The following is an 8,967-nucleotide window of genomic DNA, read 5'->3' as shown; positions in this document are numbered from 1 at the left end:
ACATTTACCCCACATTATTAAAACCTTGAGAAGGGTCAGTGTTAAGTTACACTTATCTACCCCTAGGGGTTAGAACCCTTTCCTTGGGTTTCCTGAATAGGAAAACTCTAAGGCTTTAAATTTGGGGGAGGTCACAGCAATTGGCTGGACAGGAAACACAAATATGTGTCTTTCCTAGTTCCTTTCTAGCCTGACTATCCTAAGCTATAATGATTAAAATATTAATAGTAAATTTTTACATAATTGTTTATCAGGTGAGATAAACTACCGAATACTCATTTAAATTTCCTCTAAACAGGAGGACCATTTGAAGTGCAAAGTCATCTTCTACAACGTCAGGAGTAAGGACTTTTACGGCCATATAGAGTGCAAAGCTCATGCCCCCTGCACCGCTTCTAAGGAAGCTCTTCAGTACTGGGACCCCAAGGTTGCAACTTATGCAAGGCTTTGGTTACCGAAGCTTTTGATGACCCCAAGTCAGCGGAATCAAGGGATGCAGCACGAGAAAAGCTGCGTAGATGGGTACGCGGGTTTCAGAAAAACTCAACTGGACCGTACCTTCCTAACGAAAGGATGTGCAACTTGCTGTTCCCTAAAGCGGGTATGGAAGCTGTCATACCCCAACCACGATCCGAGATTCCATGCGTTCAGATTGCCGTAGAAGCGGAAGTCACCGACGCATTACAAGGCATGGACATCCATCAAGAGGAGAGGATGGGTGAAGTGTCCTCGGACACTGAGAAGGACCTTCTGAGGGAAGGTCACGAGGAGGAGTCTACGTTGACTCCTGAAGAAGATGAGGAAGTCGATTCGGAGTCCCTTCCGTCGGTACCGGCTCTGGAGCCGTTACCTTCAACATCTTCCGCCCCTCCATCAGATGACATGAGACAGGCACTGGCCAATCTTACAGTGCTGATGGAGAGCATTCGCAAACAAGGCGAAGAAAGGGAGGCGAAACTTGAAAGGCAAATTGCTCGACTCTCCGCCTCCCGTGAGTCTCACAAGAGACTGAGTGTTCAAGACCTCCCAATCTGCTCTGAAACTAATCCCTGGAGGTATGCAGAGTACATGCCAATCACTAATGGCAAACTCTTTATCTCAAAGAAGTTGGGAGCCATCCCTATTGAAGATGTTCAGTTCTGGCCAAGCTTCAACGCTTACCCAGACTGCTTCATCCGTCTGAAGCTGGAACCAGCATTGAAGGAAGAGACGGAACCCAAGGAGGTCATAGTATTTGACCATGACAAGGCACAGGCTCTTTTGGCAAGCAGCCTGAAGCAGGTGGGCTACACTAACTCTAAGGTGTCAGCCCTCAGCAAGAAACATCCTACCTTTCTTGCTCCAGCTTCAATAGCCTTCCCATTTACATCAAAGGCTCTTAAAGCTGCCGTTAAGGCAATAGAGGCAGGCAAACCTTGTCCTACACTCGACGAGTGTAGACCTTTGTCATTAGCCCTGCCCATGGAGGATAAGGATTAGAAGGAAGTCCACCATACCTTCTCAGTTGGGAAATTGGAGGCAGATATCGCTGGACGTCAGATCAACGAAAATCTCCCAAAGCAGCCTGACTTTCTCTTGCTTAGGGAGCAAGAAACGAAGGAAAGACTAGCGGCATCTCTATCCCTACAGAACTGTTTAGATATGACTGCAGGCCTAAATAGTACCCCTGATATGAACATGGTCATGGTCAAGATGCACATGGCTACCTTGTTAAAGGACCTGTACGGCTTTATTAAAGCCCAAAGGGCATGTAGAGAGTTCGTGTTCGCTTCAGCAGCGGTAAAACACGAACCCAGGAACCTGATAGCTTCCAATATCTGGGGTAAGGACCTCTTCCCCAGTGAAGTGGTCAAGGAGGTAGTTGATAAGGCTGCCACAGAGAATAGAAACCTTCTCCGGAAGTGGGGCATGTCAGCTAAGAGGAAGTCTTCTCCAGATGAGGGTCCCTAGCCTAAGAAGAAGACTAAGAGACCTAGATTACCCTCTCGGCCTGCCAAACAACAACATCCCACAGTTACCATGACCGCAGTGCCCCAAGTGGTTGCTCAACCTCCAACCTCTTACCAGATGGTACCTCAAAAGCTGGTTGCCCAGTCACCATCATTTAACCCTGCGTTTGTGAGGCAAACCACTACCTTTCGTCTCAAAGGTAGAGGCTCTAAACGGAGGGCCTCAAAATACCCCCCACGAGGTAAGGGTGGTAAGGAAGGACGCGGTCAGGGAGGTAAATCCTCCGGAAAACAGAAGCAATGAGATGCTTCAGGTAAGAGGGAGGCTCCAACAATTTCAGGATCGTTGGACCTTCGATCCGTGGGCCCACAGCCTAATCAAGTATGGACTTGGATGGAGCTGGAGCAAGGCTCCACCATCATTTCCTCAATTCTTCCAACACTCCACCCCCATACTGGAAGAATATACCGTATAACTATTGAGCAAGCGGTTAATAAGGATGGAAAAGTCCATCAAATTCCAGGGAAGGATGTTTTGTGTTCCCAAGAAGGACTCAGACAAACTCAGAGTCATTCTGGACTTGTCGCCACTCAACAAGTTCATAGAGAACAACAAGTTCAGGATGTTAACCCTTCAACACATAAGGACCCTACTACCTAAAGGGGCGTACACGGTCTCAATAGACCTGGCAGATACTTACTGGCATATTCCATTCAATCGCCCTATCTCCTCCAACCTAGGATTTAGGCTACAGAAGAAAAAGTACGTCTTCAGGGCCATGCCCTTCGGACTGAACAAAGCCCCAAGGATTTTCACGAAACTTGCAGACGCAGTCGTTCAACAACTACACCTAGAAGGCGTTCAGGTAGCAGTGTACCTGGACGACTGGCTGGTGTGGGCAGCATCCAGGATGGCTTATATGCAAGCATCCAAGAAAGTGATCCAGTTCTTGGAACATCTGGGCTTCAAGATCAACTTCAAGAAGTCTCGACTCTCTCCGACTCCAGAGTCTCAATGGCTGGGAATCCATTGGAACTTGAAGTCACACCGTCTCTCCATTCCCCCAGGGAAGAGGAGAGAGATTGCAGGATCTGTCAAGAGACTACTGAAACCCGTCAGGATCTCAAGACGCCAACAGGAAAGAGTGGGCTCTCTCCAGTTTGCATCAGTGACAGACCCAGTGCTAAAAGCACAACTAAAAGAAGCGTCAGGAGTCTGGAGAAGATACGCATCAAACGCTCGAAGAGATCAAAGAAGACCGATACCGATCTTACTACGATCACTTCTCAAGCCATTGTCGAAGGCTAAGAACCTAAAGAGGACCGTGCCCTTGCAACCACCTCCACCATCAGTCACCATCCACACGGATGCCTCGACGGAAGGATGGGGAGGTCACTTCCATCAACGGAAAGTCCAAGGGACCTGGTCTTCTCTATTCAAGACCTTCCACATCAACATTTTTGAGGCCATGGAAGTCTTTTTGACGTTGAAGAGACTCTCCCCTCGCAGATCAGCCCACATCAGGCTGATCATGGACAGCGAAGTGATAATGAGATGTCTGAATCGTCAAGGCTCGAGATCGCCTCAAATCAACCAAGTGATATTGGCCATCTTCCGCTTGGCAGAAAAGAAGAGATGGCATTTGTCAGCAGTTCACCTTTAAGGGTTCCGTAATGTGACAGTGGACCCTCTATCCAGGTTCACGCCGATAGAGTCAGAATGGTCCCTAGACGCAGACTCGTTCTCCTTCATCTTGCATCAAGTCCCGGAACTGCAGATCGACCTCTTCGCGACGAGCGACAACAAGAAATTACCTTGTTATGTAGCCCCATACGAGGACCCTCTAGCGGAGGCGACGGATGCCTTGTCCCTCGACTGGAACAGATGGAACCGGATTTACCTGTTCCCTCCGACCAATCTATTAATGAAGGTCCTCAACAAGCTGAGACCCTTTCGGGGAACGGCAGCTCTAGTGGCTCCCAAGTGGCCAAAGAGCAACTGGTTCTCTCTGGTATTGGAACTGAAGCTGAGGCTGGTCCCTCTTCTGGACCCAGCACTGTCTCAACAGATCCAGAAGTCGACTGTCTTCGTTTCATCACAGAAAACCCAAAACCTTCATCTCATGATTTTCTCTCCCTAGTGGTAAAGAAAAGATTTGGGATCTCAAAAGGTAGTATAGACTTCTTAGAAGAATACAAGTCTAAGTCAACTAGGAGACAATATGAATCGTCTTGGAAAAAGTGGGTTGCTTTCATCAAAGCAAAAGGACCAAAAGAAATCTCAATGGACTTCTGTCTGTCCTTCTTTATCCACCTTTATAGACAAGGTCTGGCAGCCAACACAATAACTACGTGTAAGTCAGCTCTGACTAGACCTCTGCTATATGCCTTCCAAGTAGACCTGTCGAATGAAATCTTTAACAAGATCCCTAAGGCATGCGCTAGACTCAGGCCTGCAGCCCCTCCGAAGCCTATTTCATGGTCCTTGGACAAGGTCCTACACTATGCTTCAACGGTCAACAATGAAAATTGCTCTCTGAAGGACTTGACTCAAAAAGTTATTTTCCTGTTCCCTATAGCCTCGGGGGCTAGAGTTAGTAAAATTGTGGCCCTATCCAGAGATGAGGGCCATATTCAGTTCACAGAAGCGGGAGAACTGAATCTTTTTCCTGATCCAACCTTTCTCGCTAAGAACGAGTTACCCACTAAGAGATGGGGTCCCTGGAGAATCTGCCCTCTGAAGGAAGATGTCTCGCTGTGTCCAGTGGAATGTCTAAAGGTCTATCTTCGAAGAACTTCAGACTTCAGGGGAGGACAGCTCTTTAAAGGAGAAACTTCAGAATAAAACTTATCCCTAAAGCAACTGAGGGCGAAGCTCACCTACTTTATTCGCAGAGTGGATCCTGACAGTACACCCGCAGGTCATGATCCAAGGAAAATTGCTTCATCACTGAACTTTTTTCAGTATATGGACTTTGAGCGTCTTCGCTCATACACTGGATGGAAGTCATCCAGAGTGTTCTACAAACATTATGCGAAGTAAGTGCATGAATTAAAGCATTACGTGGTGGTGGCAGGTAGTGTATTAAAACCTGTCGTCTAGTGCTGCGATGAACAGTGAATTGATTGGGACTATCAATTTTTTGGGGGAAGGTGTTGACACCTCCCAGTGCAACACTTGTGAAGTGAGTGTCACCATGGTGAAACTAAGGACTGTTCAGATTATTTCAGGTGAAGTATACAGATAACACTTGTGCTGTGTGTACTTTACACAGTGTTGATAATATTCAACATTACAGAAAACTATTAGAAAATTTATTAAATTTTCAAATTCCTGTGTGGCACTAATAGAATTTTTCCCTTTCAGGTGGAAACAAAATTTTTTCTGTATTATGTTGACTGGTATGTTTCTCATTACATATATTAACATATATAATACACTTGTTACTTTATGTTGTCATTTATTGTCAATAAATGAATATCAATGTGTATTTGCGTCTTATTTCGCCCTACAATTGATAAAAATAAAAGTATAAGCCAGAGTTTTTATATCCTATATAAAACTGCATATATTATATGTCGAGACATTACATATAGCTGATACTTTTGTTCCTACACGAGATACAAACAATATCTAGTGAGGGTATGTTCCAATATGTTATACGAACAGTGAAACTCTTGTATAACTATCTGATGCTATATTCCAACATAATATACAAATTGTGACTCTTGTATATATGTTGGTGTGAGAATGTTATACGCACACATTCGTTGTTCTGTCTCATATCTTTTCAATGTGATATAGAATTATTTAGAGTTGTAGGTTACTTCCTGAAATAAGTCAAAGTTAAATTAACTTTAAACAAATTTATTGTTCACTCCATCACTGGAGTATGGATGGTTTGGTCGGAAGACCATTCCGTATGAAAAGATAAGTAGAACTGGTTTAACATAGTTTGCATTGATAACGTGACATTAGTTATCTCAGCATTTATTACAAATATGATCACATTGGATTATAATTGGAAGCCATCTGATTCCGGTGTAGAGATCAAAAGGTCAACTGTTTCTCACGGGATGCTTGTGACATGTTGACAATACATAAATAAATGTTACCTATGCAATGATTTCGCTTGGTCTTACTTTCGCATCCTGTTATGGCTGTCGTTCACACTCCAACTCTCCTATGATCCCTTGGGTCATGGATTTATTAATGTATTATCATTACATTAGCTCGGATAGCTACCTTCAAGTATTTGAACTTAAAATTACGTTAAAAATATGTTTCCTAGGAGTGTGACTGGATATATATTTCAGTCATAGCCATAAACAAGTGATTAAGGATGAATATGCAAAAAGGTGTATGTTAAAAAATACATACCTAACATAGTCAAAAATAAAGAAAAAATGCATGGAAAATACAGATCTATATATGGCATATTGCTAGCAAATGATTATGGGGTACCCTAAAAAAAAAATTGAACGTACATACGAATTGGTCACTTGTTAAAGAATAGTTGATACCTTTGTCAAAAACACAGATTATCATAATACGGTAACTGATAAAGAATATTTGTTACCTTGGTAAAGATATAATTTCATCAAAGTTGTTATTAATGTGCACACAAAAAAAAATTCCTGGTACGTACACGCTCCACGGTTTCATATATATATATATATATATATATATATATATATATATATATATATATATATATATATATATATATATAGGTATATAGGGCTTATATATTTTATTAGATGCCCAAAAGATATTTATTTTTTTCTTTTTTAAACATATAGGGCTACAATATTTCATTAGTTGCCCAAAAAACACTTTTTAAAATGTTTATAAAATGCAATGTCCTAGAGTCTCTTCAACTACATATTACTAGCGTACTGACCACTTTTCATACACTTCACAGTTCCAGACAATTTTACCCCCCGAGTCAAGTGAAATGGCCAATTTCAAACGGCTCTAAATGTAAATGCTTTCAAAGCAATTGTAGTGTTGTCTGGACATGGCAAAACGTTCTTCTGGAGCTCCACCTTTTTTAGCCTTAACCTACGCCAAACAAAGATGTTAACGGCGATAAAAATCATCACCGTAACGCTGATTGATGCCAGCAACACGTAGAAACGAAGTTTCCCCCCTGCATAAGTCGGTGACGGGTGGTCCATCTCGGTTAATTTCATCAACCAAATAGCCACTCATGCGTTGTATGGGAGAGGTAAGGATGGTATTGTAGTAGTCCACGTGAAATTCGTGAAGTAGGTCCGTTCCCTGATAATAATGTTAATTCCTTGGACCGTGTAATTCGTGGACGTACCGATACAACCTTCAGCTGTAACGAAGACCTGGGAGTGGGACGTGGATCCGTCCGGGCATGATACATTGAAGCCAGCCTTGTCATATCGTATCCACGAGCCATTGTTCAATCTGCAATTGAACTTATTATCGTCAAAAGGATAAAGTTTTTTCAGACAATCTTCATATGTATGGGAGAGAGCACCGTTTAGCACTATACCTAACTCGCATGAATCCATTGATATATGATGAAATTCAAAGGAGTCAGCTGTACATGCTTTATTATTCATTGCTTCTGAACAGTGAGTTAATTTATCTAAGTTTCTAATGACCGTATATGTTTCCTTATCAGGGGAAATCAATACGTGTCCTGTCAAACTGGATATTACTGGACTTGAGTTATTCGTCATGAATGTTGGGAATGGTGATATTTTGTATGATTACCAGGCATCGGAAGAATCAAAGGGAACTGTAATCATGATCCTGTAATTTTCAACGCTTACTGTAATTAAGCTATAATAAGATTCTAACTTATGGGCGTCTAACAAAGGAACATAACCTATTTTCTTCTGTCCGTTCTCCAAAATTAACGTTAAGTCTTTTATTGGCAAAAGATGTGGTGATAAAACACCTTTAGTTGCTAACGTAATAGCTTCCACATAGTCTTTTGATTTCTCAATAAAATGTGAAATCTTAGTATGGATATGATCTATTTTTGAATTATAATACGTTAACATTGCCAGCAAGTTTTGTACTTCCATAATCTGACTGATATTACTAGAATGTTCGTTCACCAAACTCATTATTTGATTAACTGATGTTAATTGATTCCTTAGTTCTGATAAAACTAGTTCGTTTTCATGCTCTAAAAACTCAACTTGCTTATTTTGATTACTGATTTTAAGACGATTTGAAATTCTTAAGCCTAAACTTGCAACAGATCTAAAGATGTTTAGTGCAGTAAGAATAAACGGGTTACGTCTTTCAAGGATAGTGTGTCTCACTGTCCACATCAGAAGGTCACGAGCCAGAGCTTCTGCCTCGTCAGTCTTATTTTGCAAGTTGTACGATAGCATTTCTGCTACGCTTAGTGTTGGTGCAAGCGAACTCTCTGTATTAAAAGGAAAATGTCGTTTATGCATTTCATTTAATGAAGCAGCAAACCTTGAAAGGTAGCTCTTTAAGCTAGTGACGTCATTCTCTGGGAGGAAAATAGCTTGCATATTTACTTCTATAATTATATTGCTTGCTGTAATAAAAACGTCTTCTGTTCTCTCTACTATAGTGCCATATTTAAAATCTATATTTTTAGTTTTAGGGCTCTTCCCACACGAAAAAAATGTCTGAGTGAACAATATCACTCCTAACAATAAAAACTTCATTTTGGAAACCTGCAATGAGAAAAATATATGTAATTACTCCTGCATTAAGAAGAAAATAAGAATTTTACATACAAATATCATACAAGTTTCATAGATACAAAAATTTCCCTCACTTCCTTCTTTCTTATTTTAATTTCTTATGTGAGCCAATGGTACAATTCTCTCATCAGTGGGTTGGGATACATTTTGAACTCTAAATCTATTGGCCGTTAATGTTTCCAAAATGTTAAATGGGCCTTCAAACTTAGGTGTCAGTTTGTATTTGAGTCCTTTATGTATATTTACCTGTATGTATACATTATCACCCACGGTATATGTTTTAGTTGGC

Source organism: Palaemon carinicauda, chromosome 5 (genome assembly GCF_036898095.1).
Source record: "Palaemon carinicauda isolate YSFRI2023 chromosome 5, ASM3689809v2, whole genome shotgun sequence".
NCBI lineage: Eukaryota > Metazoa > Arthropoda > Malacostraca > Decapoda > Palaemonidae > Palaemon > Palaemon carinicauda.
The sequence above is the reverse complement of the archived record's forward strand: the minus strand, read 5'-3'. Positions refer to the sequence as shown.